Genomic DNA, 23,958 nt, shown 5'->3' on the forward strand with positions numbered 1-23,958 from the left:
AGGACTGAGCCACGTGACCGGATGGGGGGCAAAAGCATTTCAGGCAGAGGGAAGAGCTGGTGTAGAGGCCCTGAGGGGAGAGCCAGCAGAGAAAAAGCAAGCTCTCTCAGTCTGCACTGCGCCCCTGGAGGAAGCTGCATTCTCGTTTTTCTCTGTCGCAGACAGCACTGCAAGGACCTCTAGGAGGCGTTTTACTGGGTTTTGTTTGTTTTTGTTTTTTCACACTTGTTGCGTGATCTTGGGGCAAATTTCCAGAAGTCGCATTTCTGGATGAAAAGGTTTGCACGTTTCATTTGGCAGGGATCACTTTCCGAAACCCTCTCCTATAGCATTTTCCCTCTTTCCCCCTCTGAGAGCCAGATCAACCTCCCCAGCAGGCGATGGGTGCGGGTGATGGTGCCTGCTTGCTGAATGAATGAGTGTTAGACCCGGTGAAAAGCAAGGACAAATGGTTGAGAGACGAGGTATAACAAAGGGACTGTGTGTTGCAGGGACGTGTGGCCACCGAGCCTCTAACCAGCCCACCAATACAGTGTAGTTGGCTTGTGGCCCCACCAGTCAGAGGAGCTTTTCCCCAAATCATTTACCTCTTGCTACTTGAATGTCCAGAGACCTCAGTGGCTGCCTCCTGTCTGCAGGGAAAAGCTGACATGGCCTCACATTCAAGGCTTTCTCCTTCTGTCCCCCAAGACTTCTCCCATCTTTTCTCCTGCTTTTCCCCTGGAGTCTACCTGCTTCTCCCACTGATGTGCCTGCAGGACTTGAAAAGAGAGAAAGCTAAGGAAGCTCATCTGACTGGTGGGACCGCAAGTCAACTACACTGTTGGTGGGCTGGTTAGAGGCTCGGTGGCCACACGTCCCTGCAACCCACAGTCCCTCTGTTATACCTCGTTTCTCAGCCATTTGTCTTTCTTTTCACTGGGTCCAACATTCGTTCATTCAGCAAGCAGGCACCTTCACCTGCCGTGGGCAGGCCCTCTGCTAAGCACTGGGGAACCTGTACTGCCAAGCACTAGGCCCCAACCTCTCTCTCTCCATCTACCCTGGGAGCCTTTCTTGAGCAACCCAGAGCCCACACAGCCCCTCCTCTGACCTCCATGGCACCAACTCTCTGACTTGTATCTGGCACTTGGCATTGGTTTATTGACACTCTTACTTATTATCTTCTAAATAAATCTGTGTTTCATCTCTCTAACCAGACCGAAGCTAGAAGAGGGCAGACACTACATCTTATATTAAGTGTCTGCAACCCTCTCTGCACCTAGAAGATTATCTGACGCCTTGGAGTTGCTTAGTAAATATAAATGTGTTGGGGATATGATCATGTCTCAATTCTGCTAAAACAAACAAAAATTGATAAAATCCAAATTCCTCAGTATAGCACTTAAGGCCTTTCCTTTAGGATTCCAGTAGACATCGCAACCTCCAAGAAGCCTTCGAGGTTGACACAGAGCCACTGCCATACACATGTACACATACAATCTCTCTCTCTCTCTCTCTCTCTCTCTCTCTCTCTCTCTCTCTCTCTCTCCCCTCCCCTCTCTCTCTGTCCCCTGCCTGTCCTCTATCAGAACACCTGTCTGCACAGTGGATGAGAACTTGGTCTTTGAAGGCATGAACTCCTGGGTTTGAACTATGACTCTGTCACATACGGGCTGTGTGGCAGTCCTCTCACCTCTTTGGGCCTCAGCTTTCTCATCTGTAAAATGGACATCATAATGATATGTGCCCCCTAGCGGGGCTAGAGGAGGTATACCGTGAGATAAAAGTGAGCAAGTGCTACCAAGGAGCTCTAGCACCCCGCCAGGTCCATGCAAGGCTGCAATCAATTAGCATCACCTAGATGCAATCATCTTGGCCATGTGATATGTCTGGGTGCTCCTTGAGGGCAACATAGAGGTGACTCCATTTCCCTCTAAACCTCCAGTACCTGGGAGGGTCTGCAACAGGGAAGGGGCTAAATTTGCAGTCACTGGCTGGGTGACCATCCATATTTACTTTGATAGAAAATCTGACAAATACAATCGTCTCTCATCCCAGAATGGCACGGAAGCCCACTGGTGGGGCATGGCTAACAGTAAGAAGGCAGGACCCCGAGCTGCACCTGCCTCTGTGTGGGGCCCTGTTCCACCACCCTCCCAGGCATTTTTGTGCACCCACACTGAGCCAACCTTAAAATTCTTCTGACACATTCACTGAGATTCATTCAGACGCCACTAATTTCTTCTTTTTTATCCTGATCCAAATAATTTATACTTTCCCATTATAATTTAATTTTCTCCTTTCCTCCCAAACCAGAGCACATTGTCCACAGAGACATGGGCCATTGTTTGCATTTATAGCATCCTTATTAATCCTGCCCTGGCCTCTGGCGCAGAGCTCAGCCTGGGGAAGCAACTTCAGTTCCCTTTCCACCGGGCCTATTTAAAATGCTTTGCTTCTAATTGGTCCAAAAGAGAAGATGAGCTAAAAAAGAAAGCTAGCTTTCCTATTCCATTTCAGGGGCAAGAAGGACATGCAGGTGCACCTGTATTGTGTCTGCGATCCGCTGCGTGGCGGGCCCAGGAGGACCTGCATGGGGCAGACTGGCGAGACCAGGTGGCTGGCAGGGGCTCACGGCACTCTGATGGCTCTGCTCAGGATTTCTGATAGTTACATTGGATCTTAGAACAAAATCATATCAAGCTGGAAAACACTATGGATTTAAATTTGGCATTTAGCAAAACAGGCATTTAAAAATGCTGGTTGAGGCCGGCCTCAGTGGCTCATGCCTGTAATCCCAGCACTTTGGGAGGCTGAGGCAGGTGGATCACCTGAGGTCAGGAGTTCGAGACCAGCCTGATGAACATGAAGAAACCCTGTCTCTACTAAAAATACAAAACTAGCCGGGTGTGGTGGCACATGCCTTTAATCTCAGCTACTGGGGAGGCTGAGGCAGGACAATTGCTTGAACCTGTGAGGCGGGAGTTGCAGTGAGTTGAGATCACACCACTGCACTCCAGCCCGGGCAACAAAAGTGAAACTCCATCTCAAAAAAAAAAAAAATGCCAGTTGAATGCTAACAGTGAATCTCTTAGATACTTACTACTTGCTTTTGAGTATTTGCCAGGCTTTAGGCACTGATCTAAGTGCTTTCTGGGTATTAACCCCTTGAATCCCCATGACAACCCAGATGAGAAATACATTGTGTTGCCCATTTTACAGATGAAGACATTGAGGCACACTGAGGGTATGCAACTCAACCAAATTCCTGAGATCTAAGCAGCAGACAGGGGCAGGCCTTGCCCATGTGAGTACTCTAGAACTGGCATACGACAACCTGCTATTGGTAGAGTTTCAGGGACCATGGCTTAGTAGTGGGGCATAGGATGGTCCCCTGTTGTCATCTTGGCCCAGAGCTCTGGAACAGGGCATAACCCACCCAACCCTGCATGGCAATCCTGGCGGTAAGGGTGGGTTGGAACCCAGACTGCCTCAAGAGCCTGTGCATGTAACTACTGCACAACCCTGCCCCTTTGAACTTATTTATGGGGTATTGTTTGCCCCTAAGTTACAAGAGCAAAGCCATGGGATGAAGAAATGACTTGACCTTGTGGGCTTGCTAAGAGCAACTGGACAGGTGAGTTCATGCACATTGTGACACCAGGCCTAATCCCCGAGGGCACCTTTTTGAGGTTTCAAGATCCTGAGGGCAGGTGGTCCTAGGGGAGTGTCCTAATGGATTTTTGTAGATTAGGAACCGACTCCCAGCCAAGGACAATGGCAACACAGCCAAGTTTGAGATTTCACCCTCAGGAGATGGCATGAGGGCAGAGGAACGGCACAGTCTCGAGCATCAGCCAGACCAATGTTCACATCCCAGATCTGCCTCTGAGGTCGGTGTGAGCTCGGGTGCATCCGTCATCAGGCTGAGTCTGGAGACCAAACAGTCACTGATCGATAGGGCCCTAGAATACAGCCTCTCCCCCTACGGTCCCTCCTGCCTCTGCAGCCTTGAGGGCGGCTCACAGGCAAGCCCCACCTGCCTGCATGCTTTGCAGTGCCTGGGGAGTATGTGCTGTTGATGACACCGCTAGAGCCCAGGTGTTCCGGGACTGAAATGTTCCCAGAGCAGCCTGACTTGTCCTTCAGCACCTTCCTGCTTACTTCAAATTCTCACACACAGAGACCCACCGCCTGACTCAGCCTTTGCTCCGCCTCTCTTTTTCTGTGCCTTCTTTTTTCTTTCCAACTAAGGTTTTTTTGACAGGGCTGCAGTGACAGCAGAGAAAGCATTCTTCAAGAAGCCAGGGGGCATTTAAAATACAACTTTTCCTTTATGCCAATGAAAAATACCAAAAACCCCAAGCCAAACACCCACCCCCACCCCACCCAAACTATGCCAATTACTTTCTCTCATCACCCGAGAGGCATAGGAATGCGTTTGGAATTTGACCATTTCCTCTCTGTCTGACACATGGAAAGCGGCTAGGGACAAGTGTACTTCTGCGATGTTTTCCACCCTCCGACTCTGGGGTGGAGGATGATTCTGCTCACATTCTCGGAAATCACAGACACTGGCTCCTATTAAATTACATGACAATGAGCTCATTCAGTTAGCCGGTGGTGACAGCAGGTTACGGACCAGGGTCTGGCTGAGCGCTGGAGATTCCCTGAGGATTAACAGCTGCATTCAAGCAGCTCGTCTCCCTCCAATGGCCCTGCTCTAACTAACTGAGGCTCCCATGAACCAAGAACTCTTCCATAAACAGTTCTCTGCCAATCAATAATTCCAACCTCCTTCTATTATCCAGTGACCATCTTATATCTAACAATCCCTCCTCCAATTAACAGCATCCACCATTGAATACTGGGGGATTTCAAGATAACATTAACAAGCAAACGACATAGCGTTTGAGTTTTATCTCATGAGCTACTCTAAGTGGTCTATCCATATTACCTCCCTTAATCTGTTCTAGAAGCCAAAAACTATTACCCGCCCTGTGTTACAGGTGGGAAAATGGAGGCTGAAAGAGATTAAGCAATTGGCCTTAAGTCACACAGCAGAGTGAGTTACGCTTCAACAAAGCCCATGCTTTTTGAGGGACCCCTCTATACCTAAGATGCCACCACAGTTGAAGGTCACTGTCACAACCCTGCTGAAGATGAGGCGGTGTTTTGAGCAAACAGTATAATTTACACCCATGAATCCGCTGTGACATGTTTGGAACCTGAGCAGGAATGTGATACATTTTCAGAGTGGGCACTTGTTCTATCGATGATGTCCAAGTTTGCCCTGCCTTCAGGAAGCATGTGGGGTAGGTGTGAAATCAAGACTAGCAAATTTAAAATGATGAGACAAACAACACAAGGCCTATCCTAAAATATTCTGAAATTTCTAAATACGGTAAGGCAAGTGCATTCTATAGAAACGCAGTTCCCTGGAGTGTTAATAAGGCTTTTAAAAAATATTCAACAGTCACACATATAATGATAATCTTTGTGTTCAAGGGTTGGGATTGTTGGTAAACTTTTAAACCTCCCTATCTTTACAAAGCATTTTTTTTTTAGACAGAGTCTCACTCTGTAGCCCAGGTTGGAGTGCAGTGGTGTGATCTCAGCTTACTGCAACTCCACCTCCCAGGTTCAAGCGATCCTCCTGCCTCAGCCTCCTGAGTAGCTGGAACTGCAGGCACATACCACCATGCCCAGCTAATTTTTATATTTTTACTAGAGACAGGGTTTCATCATATTGGCCAGGCTGACCTCGAACTCCTGACCTCATGGTCTGCCCACCTTGACCTCCCAAAGTGCTGGGATTGCAGGCGTGAGCCACTGCAACTGGCCTTTACATAGCATTTTTTTAAAATAATTTTTTGGTTATACTTATGGATAGAAAGAAATAAAAGTATCAGCCAAGGCAGATAGCACCCTTACCTTTCTAAATTCCTGTCCATCCTTAGATCTATAAATATTTTTTTTTATAGATTCCCAGCAGCTGCATCCACCTTAGTTATGGGAAAGCACCTGCAATCCTCGTCTTTCTTGTTACACAACACGATGGGGCACAGACCCAGCCCTGGGGTCTTTAGCCATGGCACCTACAGCTTCCTCATTAGCAGCGGCATGCCGTCACTCTTAACTGGTCCACAGTTAGCTGGTTTGTGGTTTGGACAGACAGGGGCTGCTTCCTACCATCACACCACAGACCCTAGGCTGCTTCCCAGTGTCAATTCCTCAGAATCATCCCCAAGGCGCCACGCTGCTCTGAGAACTCCATTAGCTGAGGATTTCACAGGCTATCTTGTGAATAAGAGGAGAACAGTATGGACTGCTTTGTCTTGAAAAGCTGCTGAATGGTGCTGGGTTGAGTCTGAGTAAGCTGATGCCCCCACATCACCTGGGGTTTTTATTTGGGGTCTCCAGCTTTGGGACCTTCTGTTGAGACTCATGGCACAGATTTGAGTCCGTGGCCTTGCCTCCTGCCTGGCCTTGGGCCTCATAAATGTGGAAGGCCTGGGGTTGTCTAGGCTCTAGGCAGGAAGCAGAAACCTCTCTGTGCAAAGATCCTCCAGGCCTCGGAATGAGAAAGGAGCCTGAGAGGGAGAGGACATGAGCCTTCTGGGGCTGACATAGGAAGAAGAGAGGGATGCTGATGTGGGAAGGGGAAGGAAACAGCTTCCCTGGATGTGACGGCCAGCTTACTGGTCCCTGCCGAAGGTCTTCCAGGCCATGCTGCTTTGAACAGGTTGCTTACCTCTTATGCCTGAGCCAGTTTTTAAATTCAATAGGTGCAATTATTACTACCTGCCGTTTCTTGCCAAAATCCTTATAATAACTCTCTATGGGTTATTATGACCATTTTAGTGATGAGAAAACCAAGACACAGAGCCAGGTTAAGTAACTTGGCCACATTTACACAGTAAGTAATGGGTAGGGGATTTGAGGCTGGGTGTGTTGAAGTCCAGAGCCCTTGCCCTCAAATGCTATACTCACGAGCTTTCTAACTTACTCCTCTTCTATTTGTTCAAAGGGCCAGCTCTCCTATAACTTCTAAACCCATAGATCTGTGATTTCCCATAAACATATCCTCTTTCTCTCTTCCGCCAACTCACTGTTCATGGTGATCCATCCCAATTTCCCTTATATTAGAGCCAAATATTTTTGGAAAATCTGCAATGAAGCTTGTTATCTAGGAGGAAAACATAATAACCATAAATGTAATTATTTATTAGTTAGCTGGTGTTTGAGGCACACAAGGAACTGAGGGAGTAAAAGAGGAGACACATGAGTTTTGAGGGAGTGGAAGAGGTGTCTGGCTGAAAGATCAAGCCCAGGGAAAACGGGGAGCAGAGAGGTATTCTAGACCCTAGTCTCTATCTGGATGTGGGATGAATCTTGGTGTTGCCAACCACATGAGGTTTCCATGAGAATCACGTGGAAACACGATTGAATGGGGGCTGGTACAAAGCTGTGGAAGAGGATTGCCAGAGCCAGCCTGGGATGGGAGCTCATCTGTGGTGCTACCTGCTCCCCAGCTTACGGTGCACGTATTACCATCACTGGTCCAGGAAACTCCTCATCCAGTCTCACAGGGACAAGAAAGAGAGCACAGGGGCCTGAACCAATTGTCATGTACCACAGAATTGACTCTCAGAGAACAATGCCCACAGACACTAACATTTTTCCCAAGGAAGGGTCTGCCCAGTTGTGCTTCATTCCAGCTCCCTGGCATGAGGCACCAGGAAAGCAAAAGGAATGAAGGGAAGCCAGGAGGCCCTGCAAGGGTGCTCGAGCACAGACCGCTCCTGAAAATCCCTTTTCTCAGCTGGGTGCGGTGGCTCGTGCTGTAATCCCAGCACTTTGGGAGGCTGAGGTGAGCAGGTCACCTGAGACCAGGAGTTCAAGACCAGCCTGGCCAACATGGTGAAACCCCATCTCTACTAAAAAATACCAAAATTAGCTGAGTGTGGTGGTGGGTGCCTGTAATCCCAGCTATTTTGAAGGCTGAGGCAGGTGAATTGCTTGAACCCTAGAGGCAGAGGTTGTGGTGAGCCGAGATCGCACCACTTTAATCCAGCCTGGGCAGCAGAGCAAGGTTCCATCTAAAAAAAAAAAAGAAAAAAGTCCCTTTTCTCTCTGTGGCTACAGGTAAAGCAGCATAATTTTGCAGGGCAATTTGACCACAGTTATTATTAAATCCCTATTTATTTTCACTTATCAGAATATCAAAAACCATTTATGCCTTGTTGACTCAACTTCCGGGAGTCTATCTCAAAGAAACAATCAAAATTACAGAAATACCTGTCTGCATCAAGATGTTCTGTGCAGCTTTATTCATATGTGGGAGAACTGGAAGTCATCTTTATGTTTAATAATTGGGAGACATTTAAGTAAACTATAGTCTATCTACTATCTAAATAATGTCATGAATCCTTTTTATTAATAAGGAAAAATAATCATAATACAATAATAAATTTTTTAATGAAAAGGTAAAAAACGTCACATGGTCCTGATTGATTGCAAAACTAGCCACAATATTTTGTAGTTCCTCCATCAAGAACTCATCTTTCTTTACCCCTTGAATCTGGGCTAGCCTCATGATCTGCCTGGACCAATCAAATGCCTGTAAGTGACAGTGTAAGTTTCACGCTTGGACCTCGAGAGGACTTGCGGCTTCTGCTTCCCCTACTGCCTCTGCATCTTGTCACCATAAGAACAGGCTTGTCTGACCTGCCGAGAAACACATGGCACAGTCACTAGCCTGTCGCCCATGATAGCCAGCCAATCACCTGGCATGACGGAGGCCCCTGGGGCCCACTGGTTGCAAGTACATGAATGGGCCTAGCTGAGATCAGCCTAGCCCAGCCCAGAAGAACCATTCAGCAGAATCATGAGCCTTTGGTGCCACTATATTTTGAGGTGGTTCGTTACACAGCAGTGGATAACCGATATACCAGTCTGTGATGATAACTATGTACAGAAAAACCATTTACAACGGAAAAAAAAATATTGAAAGAAAAATTTCAAAATGCGTATAGTACATTTATTAAACGGTGGAATTATAGATGATTTTTTATTAGTTTCAAATGTTTAAGACTATGCTTAAGCTATTTACAATGAAAAATAAATGCACATTTTAAAAACTAAAACCTGAAGCTTAGTCTTCCTCTCTGGAGAGTTCTAATTTAATCCTCTCTGGCATGTTTGTGTTCAGAGTTAGGACCTCATTATAATCCCCTGCCTCCTGCCCACAAGAGATGCAGGAGGAGACTTAAGCCCTGTCCTCTAGTGTAGGACCAGGACAGTGGTTTCTGGAGGGCAGTCCTCAGGCCCATTCTTGCCTCCTTTCCACAGGCTCTGAAGTGGGAAGCTTAGGAGCTGTTTTCTGCTACAATCTGCGTCTCCCCTCTCCGAATCCCTCTGATGTGCAGGGCAGGTGGTTCCACACCAGGAGTCACACTTGAATTACTTCTCTGTGTTCAAAGAGCTCCTCAACCAAAGCCTGCACAGTAGGATGAATCTGGCATTTGCAGTGTAAAGGCCTGAACTCAAACTATAGCTCGGTTCTTCCTGGCTTCTGCATTCATTTCTTGGGCACCTGCTATGTATTAGGGCCTGAGCTTTGCCTGGACATTCAGAGCTAAGCTAGCCTCGGCCTCCATTCCAGAGGAGCACTTGGCCTTGGGAAGTAGATCTATACATTTGAAAGCCACGTCCTCCGGAGTTAGGATGGCCACTTAATTTGCTCGAACTAGGACACATTTGAGAGTGAAAGGAGATGACAGGAGTAAACAGGGCCTGCCCAGGGCTGATGGAGACCTGTGGCCATGCTACCCATAACCCTATCTCTCTGTAGGGAGTCATAGTCAAGACGTACAGCCCAGCAAACAAAAGGAATTTAAACAAATTCAAAAGAAAGTCACTGCTTTTCCACAAACACATAAGAGGATCATGTTCATAATTCACAGTTATGTTTCTCATCTTTTTCCGATGCTCTTGAATCTTTACTAACTGAATCTGCTCCAAAAACCCTTATGTGTCAAACCAGGGAAACTTCTCTAGGACTTCTGAAAAGTGGAGTTTCTCTCCACTTGGAGTTTCTTTCTCTCTTTCTGCCCCCCCTCCCTTTCTGGCTCTTAGTTCTGTTCCTGCTCTGCCTTCTGCCTCTTCAGCTCTAGCTCTCTCTACCCATTCTCCAAAGGGACAAGTGAGAGGGGAAGGAGGACTGAGAATCAAAACAAAGTACAATTTGGGAGGTGGGGTAGATAAATCTTATCAATCATGTTCCTGGCACACATAGAGATAAATCATATAGTGGGTTAAATCCAATGATGGAACAGGGCTACATGAAGAAGGAGCATCCAATTCACTACCCCTTACTAAATAATGATTGAATTGTGACTTAATACTCTGGGACAGTCAAATCACCTTACTTTCCTGAGCCTCAAATTCCTTTTCTGAAAAATGAGTGAAAGAATGAATTACATGAATGAAGAATAACTAAATGAATGATACTTTGGTAGCCATGGCCAGCTGACTAACAAGGAGTGGTGCTTTCCCCATGCCCTCATCCCCAGAGTGTGCTATTCATGCTGAGAAGCCACTGTGCCTGCAGGGGCTACATTTCCCAGACTCTCTTGCAGCTGGTCAGACCACATGACTAGTCCTCACCAATGGGATGTGAGGATCAGTAATGTACGTCACTTCCAGGCCAGTGTGTCTGTGTATCAGATGTTCAGTGATTCACATGCTCTCTCTGCCTCTCCTGCTCCCCGTCTACCTGCTGGATAACTCCAGGGGGATCTCAAGGCCACAGGATGGTGCAGCCACAGATGTAAGGAGCCTGGTTCCCCCAGCAACCACCTAGAGGAGAGCCTCCCAAGCAGGAACATCCATACTGGACTTCCCAAGAGTGAGAAATGCACTGTAATTGTGTAATGCCATTAAAATCTTGGGGCGGTTGTGGCAGTTAGCCCATTGTGGCTAACTCACCTCCTTCTCAGAGTTGTTATATAGATTGAATAAGATGAGTATAGTGGCTTGAATGGTGCCACCACAAAAGATATGTCCATGTCCAAATTTCCGGTACCTTGAATATGATCTTATTGGGAAAAATGAGTCTTTGTAGACATAATTAAAGGACCTTGAGATCATCTTGGATTACCTAGGTGGGCCCTAAATCCAACAGTAAGTGTCTTTATCAGAGACAGGAGAGAAGAAGCCACTGACAGAGCAGGAGAAGGCCACGTGAAGACAGAGGCAGAGCCTGGAGAGCTGCAGCCACAAACCGAGGAGTGCCTGCCATTACCAGAAGTTGGAAGAGGCAAGGAAAGATTCTCCCCTTAGAGCCTTTTGGAGGAAGCACAGACTTGCTGACAGCTTGATTTTGAACTTCTGGCCTCTAGAGCTGTGAGGGAGTACATTTCTGTCACCTTAAACTACCCACCCAGTTTGTAGTGATTTGTGTCACAGTAACCCTATGAATGTGCTGTAGCAAGGCATGTGCCAGGCTACACATGCCTGTAGTGTAGGGCCTGGCATGAAGAAGGCACTCAGTCAATCATGAGGGTTGTTTTTGTTTGTTTGTTTGTTTTTGAGACAGAGTCTCACTGTCACTCAGGCTAAAGTGTAGTGGTGAGATCATGGCTCACTGTAGCCTTGATTTCCTGGGCTCAAGCCATCCTCCCATCTCAGCCTCTCAGGTAGCTGGGAGCACAGGCATGAGCCACTATGGCTAGCTCATTAAAAAAATTGTAGAGATGGGGGTCTCACTATGCTGCCCAGGTTGGTCTCGAACTCCTGGGCTCAAGTGTTCTTCTCATCTTGGGTTCCCAAAGTGCTGGGATTATAACCATGAGCCGCCATGCTCAGATTAAATGATAATTTTTAAAAATCAGTCCTTTTATGCCTCTTCACTTTCCTCCTTAGCGGCACAGCTCTCATCTACCTTGTTAATTCCAGAGAAGATTCTAGTGAAGCTCATAATAATATTCACTCTGAGTGTAAATGTAGAACTTGAGCTTTGGAGGAGCAATCTTATTATTTGTGGATGACAGACATACATTATCATTAATGTGTAACAAAAGGGGATTAAAAAGCCTCTCTCTGCAGTGTGTCTTTTTAAATGTCCACAGGAAGTAGCTTCTGGAACTGGCAGCCCTGTGGGCAGCTGAAGAATCTGCCTCAGGCAAAAGGTCCCGGCTTAGAGAGAGTCTGGCTTAGGATTAAGAAGGCGTGTCAGGGAGGCAAAATGAGTCTCACCCCATGCTGAGGTTCAAGGATGCTAGGAGAACCTTCTCCAGAGCTGCCTGCAACAGGCTATGATGGAGGGAACAGGGAAGCTTAAGGTTCCAGAGATACCTATCCAATATCACTAGTTACATGTGGCTACTGCCATTTACATTGATTAAAGTTAAAAATTTAGTTCTCCACTTAAACTGTTCACATTCAAGTGCTCAATAGCCATAGGTAGCTAGTGGCTACTATATTGAATAGCTTAAATTTATAGAACATTTCCACCATCACAGAAAGTTCCATTTGGACCACACTGCTCAAACAAGAAGGTATGGGTGTTTTGGCTCTAAGGTACTAGCATCGTGACCTTGGACAAGAAACACTTTGTTTCTGCCTCAGTGTCCCCATCTATAAAATGAGGATAACTACAGTGACCACTTCAAAGGGTCAGGATTGGATGAGATACTGTAGTCCAAGTACTCAGCACAGTTCTTGACACATGTTGGTGATCAGTAGTTGAGAGTTCTCACTGGTGGAGAAAAGAAATATTCTACAAAGAGGAATGTTATGGCTAGTCTCTGTGCCCCCACCCAAATCTCACCTTGAATTGTAATCCCCAGGTGTTGAGGGAGGGACCTGGTGGGAGGGAACTGGATCATGAGGGCAGTTTCCCCCATGCTGTTCTCGTGATAGTGAGGGAGTTCTCATGAGATCTGATGCCTTATAAATGGCAATTTCCCCTGGGCTTCTCTCTCTTTTTCCTGCCGTCTTGTGAAGAGCTGCCTGCTTCCCCTTCTCCTTTCTCCACAATTGTAAGTTTCCTGAGGCCTCCCTAGTCATGCAGAACTGTGAGTCAATCAAACCTCTGATGTTTATAAATTACCCAGCCTCAGTATTTTTATAGCAGTGTAAAAATAGACTAATACAATGAACAAGGCAAGAATATGGCATAGGAGTCAGGAGGCATGGGCTTCCGGCTGGGTTCTGACACTCACAAGAGGTTGTTGAGACAGACCTGAGTTCCAGTCCCTGCTTTATCAAAGCTATGTGGCTTTGGCCAAATCACTGCACCTGGCTGAGCTCAGGTGGCTCACCAACAGAACAGAGGTGTGTATCTTATAAGAGCCTTATGCTTCCACAAAAAGAATATTAGCCTTTATTAGGATCTGATCCCTCTTTTAGGAAACTATTGGAAGGAAATAATCAGAGAGGTGAGCAAAGATGACTTGAAAGGTTCATCACTGGAGAGTAGTTTATAATAGCAAAACCTTGAAAATAGCTTAAATGTCTCAGAATAGGAAAATAGTAAAACATTTTATGGCACATCTGTATGATGGACTATTATAGGACTATGAAGCAGTATTTAAAAAAATAATATTACACAAAGGGGGCAAGTGTTCTATTTAAAGTAGGAATATATTTTAAATTGTATAGTATATTCCTAAGTTTGTTTTTAGAAAGCATTTGTATCATCCTTTAGAACATAGTCCACCAATATTTTGACTGTGGTTTCCTCGGGATGTTGAATCTTGATTGATTTTTACTTTCTTCCTTTTTCGCTTTTCTGTATTATCAAATTCTCTACAACTTACCTCTGTTAGTTTGTAAATAGAAAACATTACTCAAGGACAAAGTGATCACGTAGGCCTGTTACAGAAACCCCTGCTTACCAGGCCTCTGGTTTAATAAAATGTGACTAGAATGACTCCATATTGAAGTGAGCAGCCAGGAATTCACAAGTGATGTTTAAGGTTAATGCTTATGGTCTGAGAATAGCCAAATTCTAAGCTGACCACCACTTACAATTATGTAATATTTATGGCCACACAGAACATCTCCCACCAAGTCTGTACAATGTCCAGATATCCAAAGAGTACATCCTATTTTACTTAAAGATAACATCAATTAGCAGCTGTAGGTTAAAAGATTCATGGCCACTGATAGCACCAACAGCCCTTACCTTTGGTGATCACATCTACACATTCCAAGTTTAATTATAGCTCCTCCTAATTTCTTATAGAGACACTAACAAAGATAGCATACTCCCCCTCCTGCTTTCTGAGGATGCCCCACTCTGCAACAAAGCAGTTTCTAATAAACTTGCTTCTTTCACTGTGCTCTGTGACTCTCCTTGAATTCTTTCCTGCATGAGATCCAAGAACCCACTCTACGGGTCTGGATCAGGAACCTCTTTTCCAGCAACAGGCCTAGATGACCTCTAAGGGCCCTTAGAGGGCTGACATTCTATGACTCAGCAAGCAAAGTAAGTTTACAAAATAATCTGTTTCTAACCTCAAAACCCCCTGCCCATGCTGTTGGGCTGGGAGGGCATGGGATGGGTCATTCAGCCCCTGGAGCTTGTCCTGACCTGCACCACCGAGAGCAGCTGATGAAGATTCGTCCTCTGAATCTTGCCAGAAAAAAAGGACAGATAGAATGGTCTAAAACAGAGGCTTCTTATTTATTCCTGATCACAATTCGGGACAGATAAAATATTTCACTTCCAATGAGCATATAAAGGACTGTACAATTTTGCTAGTAATTTAAAGACAAAAATGGATGAAAGATTTTTCACCTAGCCAAAAGACACATATTTCTAAATGTAAGAGTGTTAAGGATTGGTGATGATGTGTGAAATCAACCAGTCCCCTCCACCAGCTGTGAGTACAAAAGTTGATATCAATGTTCTAGTAAAAGATGTGCAATATATATTAAAATCTTTAAAATGTAGAAACTTTTCACCCTAGAATTTTGGCTTGGAGGTCCAGTCTTTAGGGAAATAACAAAAAATGTGCAAACATTTGTAAACCAAAAATAAAAATTTAAGGCTCTCCCAGCCATCTGAATGGATCCCTTCTCTCACAAGGCATTCCATAATTAACCTGAAAAACTGGTTGAGGCCATGACTGATGGAAAGAGCAGTCAGATATGCCTCCTTAGGCCCTTCTCCCTATTGGATTTCAGGAAAAGCTGACCAGCACTTAACATCAAGACAGACCTTAAGCCTGACAAGAAACATCTACAATCTATTCTCTCTGAAACCTGCTTCCTGGAGGCTTCTTCTGCATCATAAAACTTTGGTCTCCACAACCTCTTATTAGAACCCCAACATCCCTTTCTATAGATTATAACTCTTTCAACCAGTTGCCAATCAGAAAATGTTTAAATCTACCTATGACCTGGCAGTCCCCCTTTTCAAGTTGCCCCACCTTTCTGGACCGAACTAATGTATCTCTTAAATGTATTTGATTGATGTCTCTTAAAAATGTATAAAACCAAGCTGTTCTCTGACCACCTTGGGCACATATTCTCACGGTCTCCTAAGGGCTGCATCACGGGCCATTGGTCACTCATATTTGACTCAGAATAAATATCTTCAAATATTTTACAGAGTTTGACTCTTCATCAACATATTTTATGCAAAGAATATTTAATGAAGCACCATTAATGTAACCTGAGTTTCCCGAGCTCTCACCAGCCTGGGGCTCCAAATTAGCCACAGAAAATGTGACTTAAAAATTTTTTGGTTCAGAGTCCCTACTTAACATAGTTTTCAGACCCCTACAAATATTTGTGGGGGATTTGCAGGGAGTCCCCGTATGCTCAAGCCCTATTTTTTTGCTCTTACCCCGTTTTCCTACCCCAAAGCATCATACACATGGAGATGGACTGATACCTGTGTGAACCCCTCCTGACTCTGCCCTGGGAGCTAATCACTGGGACTGCAGAAACAAGCTCTTTGTCTATCAGTTGGATTTAGCCAAAGGAGATCAGGTGTCTGGAAAAGGGTCTGTAAGCCAAAAATAAAATGCAAAACCCCTTGATTGACTAAATGGACCCCTCCTCTTGGCCAAGGGGATTTCAAAGAAACCTGAAAAACTGGTTTAGGCCATAATGGTGATGAGATGTTGGACAGCCTCATAATAAAAGGCTTTCCTCCCTTTGGTATTCAGGTACAACTGACCAGCATTAACATTAAAACAGAGATCTTAAGACTGACAGACTCTTTGTAGCAATAAATACCAAATTCCAACCTGACTGTAGTATAGCATCACATGACAGATAGCAGGCTCTGAAAGAAACAAGTATTTTACCCCGAACTATATTTATTTGACATATTTTGAAATAGCCCTGCAAAGTTGTAAGTTGTGGGAAAATCTACATTCTGTAAAGAATCCCCTTCCTTTTCCAAGTCTTTTTCTGATCCCAGAGAGATTTAACTAAGAGTCTAATCAGAATTTCTAAGGTCTGATAAGAGACATTTATCATCTATTTTTTCTAAAGCCTGCTGCCTGGAGGCTTCATCTACACAGCAAGAATCTTGGCTGCTACAATCCCCATTGTGGTTCTTTCTGTTGACTTCAACTTTTTAGGCAAAACTTACTTATTTCAACCAATTACTAATCAGGAAAACTTTGAATCCACTTTGAATCTTTGAATCCACCAAGAAATCTTTGAACTCATCCTCATTTGAGATGTCCTCCTTTTCTGAGCTGAACCAATGTAAATCTTAATGTGTATTCATTGATGTCTGCCTGTAACTTCTGTCTCCTTAACATTTATAAAATCAAGCTGTAATTCAACCACATGGGCACACGTTCTCAGAACCTCCCAAGGCTTTGTCACAGGTCATGGTCCTCACATTCGGCTCAGAACAAATCTCTTCAAATATTTCAGATTTTGGCTTTTCATCAACACATCCCAGGAGAGTGAGGACAGAGTGAGGACCCTCAGACCCCAGCTCTGAGGGTCTCCCCAAGCTGGGGGCATCTCCCCTCAAGAAGATTCTCCTGCTGCTGCTGGACATAGCTCCCTTCCCTCATCCCCCAACATTGCCAGCCCCTAGGGTACTTACTATTCTTTGTGGTTTCCTATCTGTCCACACCTTCATTCCTAATACCTCCCCAGGTTTCCCAATTTCAGTGTATCTTCTGAAGTGGTTTACTGGCAAACCAGCTCTTCAAAATGACAAAAGCCCTGATTGGATTGTTTGTGAATTTCTGCAGCATAACTAAAGCAGAAAAGCCACAGGACAAACCTCCTGAACACCGAACTGGGAAGGAAGTGGTGATTTACTCAGCCAAGAACAGTGGCGGCACAGCTGCCTAACAGCCGAGCTCACCTAACAAAGCTCCTGCCCACTTACAACTCTAGAAATTACATGTGAAAGGGTCTTGGGTTTACAACTCTATGTGAAAGGGTCTTTATCCTTGAAGTAGGCATGGGGTATGCAACTTAGGCGGGAGTTTGATCCTGTTTAAGTAAAAACAATGCCTTCGGAGAGATTCCTCCATACCATATTCGTGATCTACAGATGAGATTGTGGTTAGCAGTGGGGGCCTTCTCCTTAACCAGGCTGGCAGGCGCCAACCGGTCCCTCTTCTGGCTAACTTCTAACTTCTCCTTTTGAGATGCAATGTAGAAGCCCGAAGGTGATTAAGGGTCTCCTTCCTCATAACTACTCCCATCACTGTGGTGGATTTTCAGCTCCTGATGGTTGAACACCTGGCTTGTAAAGGCTCTCACAGTGCCAGGGTAAGCCAGCTCCAGCACACTTAGGGACCCTAACTCATATAGGAGTCCACCTTTGCTGCAGCTACTTTAAATGATAACAATGGCCATTATCTGTCAGGGCCACAGCTAATCAGAAGTGGAAACATCCTCCCTGTATTTCCCAAAATGGCATTGCTTATGTTCTGAGTCCCATAAGCCCCCACAACAGCTTTCTCTCTCTTCCTTTTGCTCACTCACTAAGGCTCAAATCAGGCCTGGGACAGGGTTAGAAAATTGCCAACCTGCTGCCATCTCCCACTTCTATGATGCTTCCATCTCTGTCTACCCATTCTGGTCCCCAAACTTCGTACTTACAGATACAATCTCCCTTGTACCTGTCCATTCATGAAAAATGACATCTGGGCCTGGATGTGGCTCACAGGCAGAGAATAAAACAGGCCTGCTGATCAGCAGAGGCAGACTCTGCTTTCCAGCAAACACAAACACGCACACAAGCACCCTTCCTAAAAATCTGACAGCATGGCCTTGATGAAATCTATCCCGAATTAGCCACAACATAGAAACTGTACAGCCTTTCTAGAAAAATGTTTTATGAAATGCTCAGCATCACTAATCGTCAGAGAAATGCAAATTCATACCGCAATGAGATACCATCTCACACCAGTCAGAATGGCTATTGCTAAGAGTGAAAAAGCAACAGATGCTGGAAGGGCTGCAGAGCAAAGGGACTGCTTTTACACTGTTGGTGGAAATGCAAATTCACTTAGCCCCTGTGGAAAGCACTTTGAAGATTTCTTAAATAAATAAAAATAGAACCACCATTTGACGCAGCAATCCCACTACTGAATGTATACACAAAGGAAAATAAATTATTCTACCAAAAAGAGACCTGTACTTACATATTTATTGCAGCACTATTCACAACAGCAAATATGTAGAAACAACCTAGGTCCCTATCAACAGTGGATTAGATAAAATAAACACCTTGGAATATTACACAACCATGAAAAAGAATGATTTCATGACCTTTAGAGCCACTTGGATGCAGCTGGAAGCCATTATCCTAAGCAAATTAATGCAGAAATAGAGAACCAAGTATCACACGTTCTTACTTATAAGTGGGAGGTATCCCCGGGGAAACACAGACATAAAGATGGGAATAATAGACACTGGGGACTCCAAAAAGAGGGAGAGAGTGGGGCAAGGGCTGAATATTTTCCTATTGGGTACTATGTTCACTCTCTGGGTGATGGGATCAGTGGAAGTTCAAACGTCAGCGTCATGCACTACACCCTCATAACAAACCTGCACATGCACCCCCGAATCAGAAATTATGTAAACTATGAAAGTACAATATATCAATTTAAAAAAGAAAAACGTTTCACGGCATGGGAAAATGATTATAATATCCTGTTACATAAAAAAAAACACGAGATTTTTTTCCCTAAAAACCAAAGCACAACAACAAAACCCGAAGATCTCTGTTTATTCTTCCGGTCGCTAGAGATGTGACAATGAACAGGAGCAGCTCTAGTCCCTGATTTTAGAGAGCTTACCCTTGGGTTGGGAGATGTGTGAATGGAGGATGCTCACGAGTAAACGTCACATTACAGGGGAGGAAGTGTTCTGCGGGAGCGGCAGGCAGAGCTCCCAGCAGGCGGAGCCAGAGCTTCCACCTGGCCCAGGAGGCGCTGAGAGTGGCTAAGGGGCTGGGGGCGAGGGAAGGCCCGCAGCATGGAGTCCTGTGGAAGAGGAAGAGCTGGCCAGGAGGAAAGGACGTGGGGGGCATGTGCCATGGAAGGAGAGGGCACATACGTCCTTTATGTGTGTTGAAGAGGCCACACACAGCTCTTACCAGCGACTCTCTCTGAGCGCTGAGGCTGACATTGTGCCTCATCTTCTCCCTGCGCTTCCGCAGCACGCAATCTTCCCACAGAGCTGGGATGATTTGCACTAAGGAAGAGGCATTAAAAAAAAAAAAAAAAGCCAACCTTACCACACAGACAGACAGCAGTGCTGTTTATTTATTTATGCCCCTCCTTGTCTCAAAGAGGATTTTCAAGGTGCTTACAATTATGTTAACAGCATGGCAGGCTAAAGTAAGAAAAATTAGGTCAAGGAAAATGTGGTGAAAAGAATCAGAGGAGAAGAGAGTGAGTATTCCCCCCACACGGCAGAGAACAACCTTATCATGTTTTTTATTGTGTCATGTCTTGTTGCCATTTAATTCTAGTATTGGCATTTACTTTTCCTGCTATTGTACTTGGTCAACTCTACTGAAAAATCTCCCCTTGTTATTTCTTCTGCTTTTTATTACTCTCTCTCATTTAAAATACATCATTTTGTTTTCTGTTCTGCATTTTTGCAGTTTAGGAAATCCGGCATTGCTTTTCTGCAGGGAGCGGGCAATGTCCGAGTGGCCTCGGCTAGGCGACGTATCCACAGTCTCTGCACAGCAACTGCTGAGATGTCTGTGAGCGCACAGCTTTGCTGGGACTGAGGGTGGCTAACACCCATTCCTGCAGCATTCAGAGAGGGACACACACAGGGGCTCAAGACCTGACTGCCAATTTGATTTATGGGACGTATTATCTCACGTGTCGGCAGAGAGCAGATATTGATTCAGAAGGACTTAAATAAACAAGCAGGTGCATAATCCAGAGAGGGGTACAGACTGAGCTGAGGGCGTCTGGAAAGCAGAGGAAGCAGACATCGTGAAGAAACCTGGGGTCTCTTGAAAACTGCTCCCAAGGGATTCATCGGGTGACAGAGAGGCAGGGATGGGCTGGGGAGTCAGCAGACACAGGTGCAGCTCCAGTTTCCATCACATCACACGCTAGGGGCGTGACCTTGGGACAATCGCTTTCTCTGGTGCTTTCACAGAAAGAACAAGGCCTTTCGTGGGGGATCGTGGAGAGGAATGTCCATGTGTATGTGTATGTATATGTATATGTATTGCATATCTATGTGGTCATGCCCTGGCACATAGTAGATGCTTAATAAACAAAGATACCGAGGAAGGAGACCCTTAATCACCCTTAAGCATCTAAGACCACCTCCCCCTTGACTTCCACATAGCATTTCAATAGGAGAAGTAAAGGCTGGCAGACCAGGCGCCACTTGTAATCACCCTCCTATAGATCGCAGGCATGGTGTGGAGGAATCTTTCCAGAAGACATTGTTTTTACTTAACCACGATCAAACCCCCACCTAAGTCATGTACCCCATGCCTGCTCCGTGGACCAAGACCCTCTCTCATGTAATTTCTAGGGTTGTAAGCCCAAGACCGCTTTCACATGTAATTTCTAAAGTTGTGAGCCTTCATAAGGGCAGGGATTTTCTTTATTAGGGGAGCTCGGCTATTTGGGGCTTTCAGACCCGCCGCAGCTTCCGGCCAAATAAATCACCACTTCCTTCCCAGTTCAGTGTTCCAGAGGCTTGTTTTGCGACCTTTCTTGCTTCAATACCCTCTCTTATCACTGCCCTTCTATTCCATTTGTGCTGTAGTATGTGACCTAAGAGTAGATAAAGCATTTTTTTTTTAGATGGAGTGTCACTTTGTTGTCTAGGCTGGAGTGCAGTGGCGCAATCTCAGCTCACTGCAACCTCCACCTCCCAGGCTCAAGACATTCTCATGCCTCAGCTTCCTAGAGTAGCTGGGATTACAGGCGCCTGTCACATGCCCAGCTAATTTTTGTATTTTTAGTAGAAACAGTATTTCGTCAAGTTGGCCAGGCTGGTCTCGAACTCCTGGCCTCAAGTGATCTGCCTGCCTTGGCCCTGCAAAGTGCTGGGATTACGGGCGTGAGCCACCATGGTCAACCTAGATAAAGCATTTCTAAACTCTCCTGTAACACCCCATATAGCAATCTCAGACATTTTAATTCCTGCTAGTATAATCCTACCACTATCACCAGCAACAGTAACAGTCCGTCTTTGAAATCACTTGCAATGTGTTCCAGTTAATATGACTGCATAACAAATTACCCCAAAACATAGGGGCACGAAATATCAGTTTTTTTTCTGCTCATGGATTTGGTGGGTCTGGAATTCAGAGAGAGCACAGAACAGGTGGGTTGTCTCTGCTCCATGTTCTCCGAGGCCTCAGCTGGGAGGCTGGTAGGCGGGGGGCTTACTGGAACTATCTGCAGGCTTGTTCTCTCCCGTGCCCTGTAGGAGTTGTTAGCTGTTGGCTGAGATCTGAGCTGGGGCTGTCAGCTGGAGCACCGGGCCTCGGCTTCCTACAACATGGTGGCTGGGTTCCAAGGACATGTCCTGAGAGCATGCCCGGGGAACCCAAGTCCCCGTCTGTGACTTAGCCTTGAAAATAGTGCTGTGTCCCTCTACCGTATTCTACTGCTGAGGCACTTACAAAGCCCTACCCAGGGTGAAGAGGAAGAGATAAAAATGCCCCTCTTGATGGTGGAGTGTTGATGCCACACTGTGAAAAGGGCACATAGGATGGGATGTATGTTGGTGCGACCATCTTTGGAAAGTGCAAACTCCATACAATGTGGCAGGTAGCCTAGGTGATCTCTCATTCCTCCAAAACAATGAGCGTCTAGGTATAATTGTCTCTATTTTAGAGACAGACAAACTGAAGCTTAGAGAGGCCAAGTAACTTGCCTTGGGCAATTTATTTCAACTCTCTGAGCCTCTATTACTCCCTCTATCAAATGGGTAGAAAAATCTCTACCTCAATGGTCTAGTATGAGCCGACTGTGCTGGCACCACAGGGAGCTGGTGGAAGAGTCAGAGAAGGCATTTTGTGATCTTGATCTCTGACGCCTCGTACTGATGCAAACCATCAATATTTACTGTTGCCACAGTATTATTTTCTTGCCCCCGCCTGCAGCCATCTGTCACATACAACCCCACAGCCAGCAGAGGACCTGGGTTTTCATCCACAAATCCTCGAGGGCAAGGCTTGTCGATGCCTTTTGGTTGTGGCTCACTTAGGGGCAGCAGAAAACCCCACAGACCCCTTTCCCTGTCTGTTCCCATCTTCCCTTGGAAGAATGCTAAAGTTTGTTTATGAATTCCAAATAATATGTAGCCCTCAATAACTTTTTAGAGTATTACGAGCAAGGAGCTCTTTGGTTATACTCATAAATGGCAGCCTGTGGCACTGTGTATCTCTCCCCCAGGGAAGCAGGATGGGGGGCTGGCATTCCTGGGTTAGTTTATGGGCCACAGGAGGACTCTTCCGGCCCCTAAATGGACCGAGGATCATCCTTAGAAAATTACTCCTCTAAGGTTGAATTCCAGATCCTACATCTCTCTGTCAATCTGCCTGTAAGGTCTAAAGCTGGCCTTAGACCCTCCGGTGCTATCGTGCCCATTAAGTAGACCCTGTAGTCTCCTGTTAATGTGATTCAATTAGGAAAGGGGTGGAGAAGGGCACTCGCCGCCTGAGAGTGTGTCAGGGAAGCCTGAACGGCTGCCCTCATTTCACACCTGCTGGAGGCAGGAGGGAGGGAGGTGGTAAGCTCCCTCAGCAGGAAAGGCCAGCCTGCACCCATCTCCCTGGGGCTGGGGAAACTCAGGGTGACCTCCAGAGCTTCAGTTGGCAGTTGACTGTAGGACAGAGGTGAGCTTTAATGTCTTACAGCAGCCCAAGGGTCAGCAGAGACAGACCGAGCTGTGCAATCTGGAAGGGCCAGCTTTAAACCTAGTTCTGGTCCCTAGGGCTGAACCAGTGACTTCAAGCCTCCAAGCCCCAGTTTCAGATTCTTTGATCCTTGGGTCAAGTGAAGGGTAGAGATGTGCTGCCTTCTAGCACCATGCCTGATAGGAAAGCCCCAAAATCTGGGATTGTTTTCGTTGCTGCTATATGGTATACATGAGACAGGGTCTCGCTCAGTTGCCCAGGCTGGAGTGCAGTGTCGCAATCTTGACTCCCTGCAACCTCCACCTCCCAGGTTCAAGCAATTCTCATGCTTCAGCCTCCCTGGTCACTGGGACTGCCGGTACCAGCACACTCTGCTAATTTTTGTATTTTTAGTAGGGACGGGGTTTCGTCATGTTGCCCAGCTTGGTCTCAAATTCCTAGGCTTGAGCAATTCATCCACCTTGGCATTCCAAAGTGCTGGGATTACAGGTGTGAGCTACCGCACCTACGCTTTGTTGCTGATTTTTAATCCTTACATCCACTTTACAGATGAAGAAATGGAGATCCAAAAGCATGGTTTTGCCTGCAAATACTGACGTTCACTTGTCTTATTGCTA

This window comes from Sapajus apella, unplaced genomic scaffold (genome assembly GCF_009761245.1).
Source record: "Sapajus apella isolate SASKATOON/1434 unplaced genomic scaffold, GSC_monkey_1.0 scaffold79, whole genome shotgun sequence".
Classification (NCBI taxonomy): Eukaryota; Metazoa; Chordata; class Mammalia; order Primates; family Cebidae; genus Sapajus; species Sapajus apella.